Source organism: Hypanus sabinus, chromosome 1, assembly GCF_030144855.1.
Source record: "Hypanus sabinus isolate sHypSab1 chromosome 1, sHypSab1.hap1, whole genome shotgun sequence".
Taxonomy (NCBI): Eukaryota; Metazoa; Chordata; class Chondrichthyes; order Myliobatiformes; family Dasyatidae; genus Hypanus; species Hypanus sabinus.
Genome location: NC_082706.1, coordinates 40830885 through 40844312, shown reverse-complemented (window position 1 = coordinate 40844312; position 13428 = coordinate 40830885).

Below are 13428 nucleotides of genomic sequence, written 5' to 3'. Positions count from 1 at the left end.
ATGTAGCCTCAGGATGGAGTTGGTCATGGCTAGAATTAACTCCTGTCTCAGGAAGGACCTGGAGCCACTGCAATTTTCTATTGCCACAATAGGTCTACGGCAGATGTGATCTCATTGTCTCTTCACAGGGCCTTAGAACACCTGGATAATACAAATACCTATGTCAGGATGCTGTTTAGTGACTACAGCTCAGCATTTAACAGGCTTATTCCTACAGTTCTGAGCGAAAAGCTCCAGAACTTGGGCCTCTGTACCTACCTCTCTAACTGGATCTGCGACTTCCTCACCAGAAGACTACAATCAGTGTGGATCAGAAAATACATCCCTACCTTGCTGACAGTCAACACCGACACACCTTAGGGATCTGTGCTTAGCCCACTGCTCTGCTCTGTCTACAATCATAACTGTGTGGCTAGGCACAGCTCAAAGGCCACCTATAAGTCTGCAGATGATACCACTGTTGTTGGCAGAATTTCAGGAGCGAGACATATCAGCTAGATGAGTGGTATAACCTTGCATTGTCAGCAAGATCGCAGAACTGATTGCGAACTTCAGAAAGGGTGAGACGAGGGGACATATACCTGCCCTCAGAGGGATCGGAAGCAGAGAAAGTGAGTGACTTCAAGTTCCTGGATGTCAATATCTCTGAGGATCAATCCTGGACCCAACATATTGATGCAGTTACAAAAAAGGTATGACAGTTCCTATATTTCATTAGAAGTTTGAGGAGGTTTATTATGTCATTAAAGACATTCAATATTTCTACAGATGTAACTTGGAGAGCATTCTAAGTGGGGGTCTGGGGCAGGGCCCATTCTCCTGCTTTCTCCCTGTAACCTTCCACTCCTTTACTAATCGAATTCTACTCATACATTTCCCCTTTCCTTCCCAGGGTAATTCTCGTGAACCTGATGGATGCTTGCACCCAGCCCCCCCCCCCCCCCCCCGAAGTTAAGGTCTCCCATTATCATTGACTCTACAACTGTAAATTTAGACATCGTGTCTGTCGATGGAAGGAATGCTGACTATAGCAAAACTCCTTTTGTGTTCTTACACTGGAAATGTAGTTTTTATTCAGTGTCAATGACATTGCTGCAGAAAAATGCAGAAGTATTACCAAGAGCCCATCCGTTTGTTTCTAGTGTTTTTGGCAGGTGTGGACACAGCCACTCCTCTGATTTGAGTTTGGAGGAGAAATGCAATCTTTTAATTGTACTTTAATAACTAGTACATCTCAGATGATACTGAGGATGTAGGGTTCTCTTTTGAAAATGATTTCATGGTCCTCTCCTTACCTGCACAATCTCTTCCTCAATTACTTGCTTCTGGCCTTGCCTGGTTGTTAACCACCAGATATGTGAATTGAACTGATAGATTAGTTTGTACAGCAATATTTTTGTGTTCAGTAATTCAAGCATCACCTGGGTAATAACAGCATCATCAGAATATTGAAGAAGTGTAAAAGTAGTTATGAATCATAAATGACTGCAAAAAGATTATTAAATGGTAAGAACAGGAGAAAATGGAGCTAAGTCTCTTGCTTTTTACATCTTTCTGCAATATTATCGCTGATTTACAGTCTGAAAAACACTGTACTGTACAGTAGTTTAATGTTTCTATTGTTTAGAAAGGAGTTAATCTAGTCTGGAATGCAATCAATGGTTGATCTTTTAAAATTTAAAAGATTCACCAGCCTCTAAATGAAGAACTTTCTTCACATTTCTCTGTCATCAATGCCACAATATTGTTCCGGATTTCTTAGGTGCAGGAAAATATAGTGGAAGATTTTCTACTCTTTTGGAACTACAGTTTGTGAAGATTACGAAGTTTATTACTTAAGTGTTTCAGGATTACTGTTTATCTTTCCATGATGCAGATAAGCTGGATACTTTTCCAAAGAGTGGGCAGGGCTAAGTGACTGGGAGATAAGAAGGTGAAGTGGAATTATGAAGTCATGCTAGCCATTGGTTGAAGGAAATATTCTTTTCCTTTTAAATGTCTTTGCCTTTCTCTGAAGGCAGCTGCTGCCATATCATTTTTCCCAATAGATGTGGGCCTAAGGTTATATTGCTGAGGATTTTTCACTTCAATTGGCTAGTATTAATCAATAATATTAACTTTGTAGTTTCTACTGCCATCCTGTTGAGGTCCCTGCAATCAGATGGGATTGAGTACCCCATATCTTATGAAGATGGAGCTGATAACAGTAGGTGAGGCAAAAGCTATGGCACATGTTTTTTATTGAAGCAAACCAAACTATTAGCCAAGCTGTTAATGCATTGGTGTGGCCTGATGTTGACAAATTGTCCATCTATTACCTTACCCACTTAGTAAAGACAAGTGCAATTGACTTCTTACTGCCCCATCAATTTCATTCCAAGAAATCAACAATATGGTGGCTGGGGTTGGGCACAGAACTATCAAATCAGATTCAAGTATGAAGGTTTATGTGACTGCCTCATGTTTTTGCAAGTGGTATTTCACAGGCAGGTGTTTCGATTGTTGATATCAATCTCAGCACAAAGATGTTCATGGCTGATTGAGATAAAACATCTAAAGCCCATGATGTGGTCTAATTTTAGAGTCTTATTTTCAACTTCTTCAACAGTCTCATTTCTCTTCTCTCCCTGTTATCAATCTTTCTTTATCAACCAAGAGATGAGCTCACTGACGACTAGAGCTATCCAGACTACACTGCTTCCCACCCTGTCCTTTGTAAGGATGTCGTCCCTTTTACCCTGTTTCTCCATGCCTGCGGCATTTTGTTCACAACATGATGCCTTCCATTCCAGGACATTTGAAGTGCCCTCTTTTTTTTCAAGAAACATGCCTTTCCTTCTACCATTGTTGATGGAGCCCACTGTCAGTTATCATATTACTCAGGCTGCTCTACCCCAGGTTCCTCCACACAGGAAACTAAAGAAGTTCCCTAACCTTCATGTTCCACTTCCACTACGCCCCTCTCCCCTGTTGCTTTCTTCCCCACCCTGCTCTACTCCCTCTACTACCCCTCTCTACTCCCATACCCTCCGCTACCACCCATCTCTGCTCCCTTTCTCACCCCTCTCTATCTCACTCCCTTACATCTTGCTCTCTGACCCCAATCTGCCCCTTCTGCCCTCCTCTCTGCCCCCTTTGTGCCACCCCCTCCATGCTCCCCCTCCACCCCGTGCCCCCCTCTATGCCTCCCCTCTCCTCAATGAAGTGACCTCTGCTTCTAAAGATCCATCAATGTACTGACTCTAACTGTGAGAAACCCCCAATGTAAAACTCTTTCTTTGGCTTTTTCTGTAGTATAATGGAGATTAATAAAGTGCATATGAGGTATATGTAGCAGAGTCAGCTTCTCAATGTGGTCAGAACCCAGAGAAAACATGAAACAACTTTCATCTGCTTCCTTGGGTTTTGGTCCATGTGCCACTGATGAAGGGAAAAGGTTTACTTGTGTAACTTGCTTATATTGCTAACTACTGGTTTTGCAAATGTTGTATTTGCACTAGTAAGTTGAGTGAAATTAAATCTTGTGAACTGGCAACAGTAGATGATTAACTCATTTTTATTTTTTGCAGGATAGCATGTACCAAAAGCCAGAATGTATGGCCAGACAGAGCAGGGAGTGCCAATCCCATTTGTATGAATCTAGTGAGTCTGATGAAGATTGGCTAACTAATATTCTAACTGCAAACTTACAATGCAATTTGAAAGTTTTTTGCTTATTAAAATATTTATTGCAGTTGCTTAGAAAATAGCTAATTCCAATCACTTTCACTAGAACCTGTGGAATTTATTGTCAGGGAGAATTCATCCTAATCTTGGAGGTAAGAAGATTTCTAAGTTGAATATATGTTTTGTATTTTGCTACTTATATGATGCAAATTTACTTTTCTAAACCTTTACATTGATTAAAGTATTAAAATTGTTTATTGTCATTCTTCAGAACACAAATGTAAAGGAGAACAAAATGATTGTTACTTCTACTCTAGATTTAAATACAGTCAATATTTGCAGAATGCCAAACTGTTGAAATAAAATCTCTATTCTGAGCCAGTGATGATGCGTGATGTTTTGTTTCCAAGGTGTGAAAATTTTCTGCGCTCCTTTTAAGAATGCAAATAGCAAGAAGGCCATGTAAACTCCTGTCATAAAGGTATGAACAGATATTATTCTCAAGATAAAAGACAAGTGACAACATGGTGCTGTGAACCATCATTCCACTGGCATTTCTTTTGACATCAGTTGGAACTGATTGATCTTTTAGAGACTTCATAATCACTGCTGTTGGAGAGATGGACTAAAGTCAGCAAAGATATTTTATTGCACAGAAGAACAATTTGTTATACCAGATTTGTTAAGTACTTCTTCTGGAGTGTAAAGTTATTGATCATGTCATTGCGAGATGCTACTTTGCATCTACTCTGAAGGATTGAAAGGAGGAAACATCAAACAAGTATTAAATGTCAAGTCTCTCTTCATTCATATTCCTAGTCATTGATTTACCAACAGATAGGTTTCTTCAATCTGCTCTAAACTTATGCACAACCCAGTTGGCAATTTGTACACAACTTCTTCAACTTTCTTCATTAAATGTTTGTCCAGTATTCATGCATTACAAGCTCATTTTCTTAGAACTGATGATTGCGGTGATTACTGTCAAATTTGCCTATAGTTCAAATAGAACACGTATTTATTATATTAAACTTTTTGTATTTGCTGACATCACCAAAATGGTCTGAAGTACAGGAGCATATTGCAATGTAGCAGCAAGTCCAACAATGTGTTGTCATGATGTTTAGATGGGTACTTTGATTAATAAGACAATGGAAAAAGTAATAACAAGGAAGAAGGTAACTTCATTCTGCCTTTGGGAAGCACAGTTTGAACTGCACACTTTGCACCAGACTGTCTTGTCACAGGTCATAGCCTATTAAGAGGAGGATGAAAGTGGAGATTTGGGAAGAATCATTGAGGGAACTGGCACAATGAAGGAGTACACAGTTTTAGCTAAAATAATCAAAAGATCAATAGATAATTTGGTTTATGAAGGTGGAGCACAAAGTAATTCTCTATATTAAAGTAATAGTAATAAGGAGATGATGATCTGACTGCCATCATATGCCACAACCATGGACTCTGCCATGAGATCTATGTGCCCACATAGGTGGAGGGGGTGGGGGTTGTAGCAGAATAAGTTAGGAAATTGTGCTCATGGTATGCATGTTTCAGATAATTAGTGTTTCATTGTGGTGGTATTTAACTCCTTCTCATTCCAGTTTTGTCACGACTTGACCAAAAGCACAGCAGCATTTACACTCCCTGCTGACTTTCATCTTTGTCTAGTAAAGAAGACTACCCTGTCTTCATTTAGGACCAGTATTCATTTAGTACTTAGTTATTGCTTCCAGCCACAGTGTTGACATTAACTTTCACTTTGAGAGTTTTAGTCAACAGCCCTGTTGGCCCAGCAGTTATTGTTTTTCTTTACCTTCATGTTATGCAACAGTTCTCATTAAAGTCAGTGAACTGTTGATATCTCTCTCTCTCTATCTCTCTTCCCCCACCCCCCATTTGGGCCATATCTGCACCATTTGACAGCAAGTTTCAAGTTTCAACCACAAAAATGGACCCAGCAGAGAGAGGACAGCTGACCTTCACCCTAACGTTCATTGACCATATAGGAATCTGTGGTTAATCTGGTTTTGGGGAAGCGACCAAAGCAAGGAGACAGACAATCTCAGTTCGACAAGCCCAGTCTCAGCTGGAGGAACAGGTATCATCTCTCACAGCAACAGTTCAGCAGCTCACCACACCCAGAGAATCGGAATCAGGTAGCTGTGACCTCTGCGCTCATCGCTGCAGACCCAAAGTTTACAGCCAATGGCCAGCATCAGCTGACAGGCATTGCTAGTCTTGCAAATGCACGTCAGCGACCTTTGGCTGTCTCAGTCCAACTCCCAGCATCTTCCTATCTTCCTTTTCTGCTGCTCCACTAATTGCTTGGCTCCCATGTCCATACCAGAATATCCCCACCAGGCAGGTACCCTGGTAAACCCTGAATGCTGCAGGAATTTCATTACCCAATGCGAGCTGTCTTTCCAACTCCACCCCCCACCCCTCAAGCCTGTTCAATGCTCTACAGGAGCAAGGTTCCCCCACAGCCCAATCAATTCAGTGATTTGGTGCTGAGTTAAAGAGTATTTTTGCCCTTCCAGTTCGGGGTCAGGAGGCTGCACACCAACTCCTGGACCTATGCCAATGTAGACGGATAGTGAGGACAATGCAGTAAAGTTCTAATACTTGCAGCAGAGGTTAAGTAGAACAAGAGACTCCTCATCTTTGCCTTCCAGTGTGGACTGTGCGCAGGGGTCTGGCATGAGACCTCCATCTGTGATGAGCAGGGAGGCCTAGATGATCTGATTAATCTGGTCATTCAAGTTGATAACCTGGCAACTGAGTGGCTCAGGGAAAGAATGTGTCAAGCTTCCTGCCCTTTGAATTACTATCTATCATCACCCAGTACCCAGTCCATGCAGGTGGGGTGCATATGCCTGTCTCAGGGGGAACGAGACTGGTACAGGAGAACATGTTCCTGCCTCTCTTGTGGTGATGCAGGACACTTAAGGCTTTAGGTCCCAAGTGCCTAATAATAGAGGATACTTATCAGCAAGAAGGTTGAGTTCTAATGGGTCAGTTCTTCTTGCAGTTGCCTTCCCCTAAATGTGTGATGTTCCCAGCTGATGTGGAGGTCTCAAACCCATGAACTTCAGCAATGTATTGAGTAAGAGACAGCTGCAAATCTCATGGATATCTTTCCGGCTCAAAAATTGGGAGTTTTGACCCAGAAATTGAGAGACAATATCAACATAAATGCTCTAGATGGGTGACCTCTGAGCATCGGTGAGATCCACCTTTCCTCCAAACCCCTCCAACTTGTGCTCGAAGGGAACTATAGGGAACAACTCTCTTTCTGTCTGGTTGATTCACCTGATCTGCCACAGGTGCTTGGCCTTCCCTGGTTATCTCACACAACCCACGGATTGATTGGTCCATAAAAACATGCCAGGATTAGGGCTGGCATGTCTAGGTCCAGCTCAAGCTCTGGTCCATGAATACCCTCCTGTACCTGCTGATAATGTTCACCGGTCTGGTATTCCAGCTGAATATGCTGAGCTTCTTGAGAAGACCACCTCCCTGCCTCCACACCAGCCATATCATTGTGCCATTGACCTCTTACCCCATACTTGCCCTCTCCGGGACTTTCTCTTTTCCCTTTCTCATCCAGAAATGATGGCCGTGGAAGAGTACATCAAGGATGCATTGGCCTTTGGGTATATCTGTGTCATGGCCCGTCTGGCAATTCCCCATTACCTCTCTAATTGGGCCCTAACCCCCTTGCCTGATTTCCAATTATTCCCAGTTCAGCAAATTACACACTCCTGCTTTCCTATCAGTAACTGCAGGATAAAAACCCTATGATCACAACAAGGAACTGCCAGTTTGTTGTGAGTAACCTCGTTTCATGGTTCTTAGAACTGCCAGTTCTAAGTCTAGCATCGCTCCTGGATATTGATTCCACGCTCGCTACGCCAATAACACCTCCCAACTCTGCCTCCGCACTCGTGTTCTGTACTTGGGTTCATCCACCGCCACGCTCGTGTAACAATCTGTCTCTCAACCTCCCCAGCAGGGGAGGGCCTCCTTACTGTGAGCAAGCAGGGTGGCAAGCTTTGTCCTTGCATTGATTATTGGACCCTAAATAACATCACAGAGAAGAACTGCTACCCTCTTCCCTTACTTGCCTTTGTGTTCAAGCATCTTCAGAAAGCAATCATATTTTCCAAGATAGATTTGCAATCTTGTTTATACCAGAGAAGGGGACAAGTGCAATACAGCATTTAACATTTCTGCTTATCACTATGAGTGCTGGTTGATGTTCTTTGGTCTGGCCAATGCCCCTGCTGTTGTTCGGGTTCTGGTCAATGATGTGCTCAGGGAAATACTGAATCAATTTGTTTTCGTGTATTTTGATGACATTCGTATCTATTCCTGCTCTCATCAGGAATATGCCCAGCATGTCAAGACAATTCCCATATGGCTCCTCAAGAATGATCTTTATGGCAAGCCAGGGAAATATGAGTTCTATAAAAGAGAGGTGTCATTTTTTTGGATTTATACTTACCCTTTTTAGTGTTCAAATAGACCTGTGTGAAGGTCAGATGGTCATGGTGTGGCCCAAACCATATACGGCAAGGGTTTCCAACCTGGGATCCATGGACACTTGCTTAATGGTAATGGTCCATGTCATAAAAAAGGCTGGGACCTCCTGATCTACAAACAGGTGCAGTGCTTCATGGAGTTTGCAAACTTTTATTGCTGTTTCATCAGAAACTTCAGTTCTATCACAGCCTCCACTAATGCACTCACCAAGAAAGCTTATGCAGTCTTCCATTGGTCAAATGAAGCAGTGACACTTCACCATTGCCCCAATGCTGTATATTCAGTCTCATTTCAGCCATTGTCAAGGTGTATGCATCTGATGTCAGCATTGGGGCTGTACTGTCCCAGTGTTCTTTTGCAGATAGCCAGCTGTACCCCTCTGCCTTTCTTCCCCATCACTTAACTCTGGCTGAGTGTAGTATGATGTTGAAAACAGAGAACCACTGGCTGTCAAGGTGGCCCTGGAAGAAAGGCAACACTGCCTGGAGGGAGCAGAACATCTCCTTTTAGCTTGGGCAGATGACAAAAACCTCTCCTATATTCAGGATGCTAAGAAACTCAACTCCTGTCAAGCCCATTGGGCTCCCTTCTTCAGCCAGTTTAATTTCATCTTCACCTAATATCTCAGCAGCAAGAATACCAAAGCAGAAAGCTCTCTTCCAGCAGTTTGATCTGTCTGAGGATTATGCCAATCCAGAGACCAGCCACCCAGCAGCTGGATCCAGGCTCAGGTGGAGGACCTTCCAACCAGCTGTTTGTCCTCCCATATGGTTGGCGATCCAGGAGTGCAATGGACCCAAGAATTTATCAGGAGATGGCTTTGGTGGCCATTTCTGTCCCAGGACATCCACAACTTAGTCACATGCCCAGAACAGGAATTCATGCCAGTGCCCTACAGGTCTGCTCAGTATGCTGTCTGTGCCTCACCATCCCTGGACCCAACTCTCTGTGGATTTCATCACTGTCCAATAGAAGCACTACTATAATTCTCCAAAGCTGCCCACTTCATTGCTCCAGTCAACTCATGAGATTGCCACTCTCATGGTTCAACATGTGTTCAGACTACGCGACTCCCCTCAGCTCATGGTGTCTGATTAAGGCCCACAGTTCATAACCTGTTTTTGGAAAAGCCTTCTGTTCTCTTGTAGGAGGCATAGTCAGCCTCTTATTTGGTTTCCAACCCCAATCTAACGGCCAGACTGAGAGAATGAATCAGGAGCAGGAGACAAACCTGCAATGCTTTGTCTCTTCCATCCCCTCGTCCTTGGCTGTTGGACTCTGCCAACAGAGGTGGCCTCTCAGGCCAAAGGGGAAAGTCTGGTTAGTGTCTAGGGAACTACCCCTGAAAGTTCAGAGCCACAAGTTGGCTCCACACCTCATGGTACCAATTGTAGTGAAGAAGGCTATGAATGAGATTTTGTATAGATTGCACCTACTATCATCAATGAAGCTCCACCCAGTATTCCAGGTTTCCTAACTGAAGCTGGTTAGTACCTCCTCACTGGCTCCAGTCATGCCCCCCTTTCTTCTATCCACTTCCTGGTCTATACTATGCTGCGCTTCCTGGCATCTTGCCAGGTGCAGGGCAAAGTCCAGTACCTTCTGGTTTGGGAGGGCTATAACCCTAGCAAATGTTTTCGAACTCCCACCCAATAACCTCCTGGACAAATCTCTCATCCAGGACTTCCAGCAGGCACTGGCCTCTGTCACCTTGAGAGCTACACTTGGGGAGGGGGGGCCCTATCACAACCACGGACTCTGCTGAGGGGTCTGCTCGCCCACGCAGGCAGGCTGCAAAATGGGCTCAGCAATCGTGTTTTTGAGTATGTACATTCCAGCTAATTAGTGTTTCATTTAATGCCCATCCTCGCATTCCAGTCTTGTAGAAACTTGACTAAAGCGCAACAATGTTTATGCTCCCTGCTTACCTTTCTCCTTGTCTGGGGAATAAGATTACCATTTCTACCAATGCTGTAAAGGAGCAGTGTTCTTTTAGTAATTAGTTATTGCTCCCAGCTGCAGTGTTGGCATTAACATTCACTTTGAGAGTTTTAGCTAACAGCACTGTTGGCCTAGCATTTATTGCTTTACTTTCCCTTCAAATTCTGCAACAGTTCTCATTAAAGTTAGTGAACTGGTGACCTGCTTCAGACTCTCTCTGTCTCTGCACCATTTGATACCATAGGCATTTGAATTATGTTTCTAGAATGTATTGTATGTTATGCAACTGCCTTCCATATTACTGTCCAATAATTAATCAGACACAAAGAATATAACTAATCCAATTTTCACTTTTTTTCCAGTTGTATACTAGCAAAATGATTAGATCAGCAGTGATATGTCAACCAAAGGAACCAAGGAGAGAAGCTGTAGTTATAGAAGTAAAGACAGGAAAGATTATATCGAGGAACAGGAGATTTTTGATGCTGACTACTTTTGTAAGTCCAAAATAGCAATCCATTTTTTCAGAGCATCTATAATTTATTCGAACATCACAATGGCAACACGATGCATTGGTAAGCCAGGGCAGGTTGCCAGAGTGACAGGAGAAGGGTGCGTATCTTTGCATCCTCAAAGGCCATAATCTTATAATAATCTTAACATTACAGTCAAGTAGTCACACTCACTTTCCATTGCATTCAATGGTCCTTTGGGAACCACAATACATTAGCTCTTTACATGCTAATCAGTCATGTGAGGAATGGCTCCACACATGGGTTGTAATTTTTGGAAAATGATGTTTCTCCCAGATGCTCTGCCTAACAGTGAGCCAGTGTTATATACTGTAAGTACAGTGAGCCAGTGTTATATACTGTTAATACAGTGAGCCAGTGTTATATCTGTAAGTACAGTGAGCCAGTGTTACATACTGTGAGAACTGGGAAGGATGTAGTGATGATGTTTCGGGCCGAAACCCTTCATCAGGAGTTCTTAATTTTATAGTCCACATTTTAGCTTGTGAAGCCTGTGTGGCATTTTTTAATTGAAGAATGCCCTGTGCGAGGCCCACCCGTCTTTAAGAAGGACCAGACAGAGCACGTTTAACTCTTCCTGAGGGTCTCTGCATAGCCACATCAAAAATTTGAAAAGCTGGTCTCGGCGTCGGGAACATAGGGAAGGTTATTCCCAGGGCCCTATGAAGGAGAGGTCTCAAGTGAAGAAGCAGCCACTGTCTGTGGGCATTCATGGGTAGTAAGTGATTCTGAGTTATCAACAGAAAATAGTCATCAGTTTAGGTGGCATCTGCTAGTAAACCTGAGGTGAGAGATGTTTCATTTCCTTGACAACAGCTGTCTGACTTATTGTGTATGTCCTGACTTTCTTGTTTCTATTCATGATTCTCATATTGCTGAATTATTTGCCTTTTCCATTCTAGTGACCAAGTTCCTTATTTACAAGGAAAAAAGCTCAGGACTAACAGGATTTATTTTCTGATTATTAGATTCCTAATCGCATGATCCCATTCCCATTTAGCTGTTAGAGTCTCTGGGTTGCCAAGATGTCTCCTTCCCTCTCGTGTGTACCTTTTGGAAATACTCATAAATTGTTTCCATAATACTAAGGCATCATGGAATGTCTGAAGTATGCATGCAAGTACATCCCTACTGACCCGAAATTCCTCCCCTCAGATTGCTGAGAAAAGTACTGAACTTGGTTTCTTTAGTCACATACTGTGGTGAACTACATATACCTGTCTAGACACGCCCCCTGCTGACTGCTCCTGTGACTCCTCCCACAGACCCCTGTATAAAGGCGATTGGAGGCATGGCTCCTCCCTCAGTCTCCAGGATGTCGTGTGGGGATCTCTTGCTGCTGACTGCTCTCTTCCAGCGAATAAAAGCCTATATCTCGCCTCACGTCTCTGAGAGTTATTGATGGTGCATCACATACTTCTGATCCAATGATTTCTCATCTCATTGCTCAGACTCCCAACTCTTACTCATCCATTCTTTGAACTGATTCTGGCTTCCATCTTTTTCCTTCTCTGCTGCACTTCTTTCATTCTGCACCCCTAGTTTGAGAAAGCATTAGATATTTATGACCAATAAGAAATGCTCACAGTGATGACATTGTGGCACTTAAATAACTTTTACACTCTGGCTAGGCTCCTTAAAATACACAAACTTTATTATATATTTGTACTTCCTTTATTACATGATTTCAATTGCTGTAATTTAACAGATCAGAATGCTCTGTTATTGGAGTATAATCACATAAGACACAATAAGTGATAGTTTGTTGAAGTTATAGAACTAGATACTATAAATTTCATACTTATTCTTTAATAATCTGGTCTTTTTACCAATATATCTTTTTGTAGATTAATAAAGCAGACAATGGTATTAAATACATTGATGCACAGGATGAATCCAAATCAATCTGGATGAGGTAAGGAAAGATAGATGCAGTTAATCAGGATTTTAATATAATAAGGGATAAGCGTGAGTGATTCTGCAGTTGCTGGATATCCCGAGCAACAAAAAAATCCCGGAGGAATTCAGCAGGTCATGCAGCTTCTGCGGAGTAATAATAAGGGGTAAGCAATGTTCTAACAGGTGTCATTATATGTCATGGTTGCCATGCGAATAATCTCTTTCTCAATGTTAACAGATGAGAGGAGATGGTTATCGACTTCACGAGAACATACCACTCTCACCTCTCTCTGCATGGGTAGCATAACAATGGAAACTGCAAACAGTTTCCAGCTCCTGGGAATGCACATCTTACACAACCTCTCATGATCCCAGGACACATTATACGCAATCAGGAAGGCCGATCAATATCTGCATCCACTAATCCACCCCTCCAGATCCCCTTCCATCATTACTTTATCATTTCCTCTAAGTCACCATGGTAACATAGTAGTTAGCATGACACTAATACAGCTCGGAGTTCAGTTTGAATGTTATCTGTAAGGAGTCTGTACATTCCTCCCCATGGAATATGTGAGTTTTCTCCGGGTGCTCTGGTTTCCTCCCACAGTCCAAAGACTACTAATTAGTAGGTAGATTGGTCATTGTAAATTGTCCTGTGATTAGGTGAGGGTTGATCAGGGGCTGCTAAATGACTCCAGCACCTTATGCACAGGCAATCCTACAAAGTGAAACCCAACATCATGAATGGCAGTGATGCTTCACTACCAGATGAGCTCAACAGCTCTTATGCCCACTTTGAGAGGGAGAATATAACTACAGGTGTGAAGATCCCTGCTAC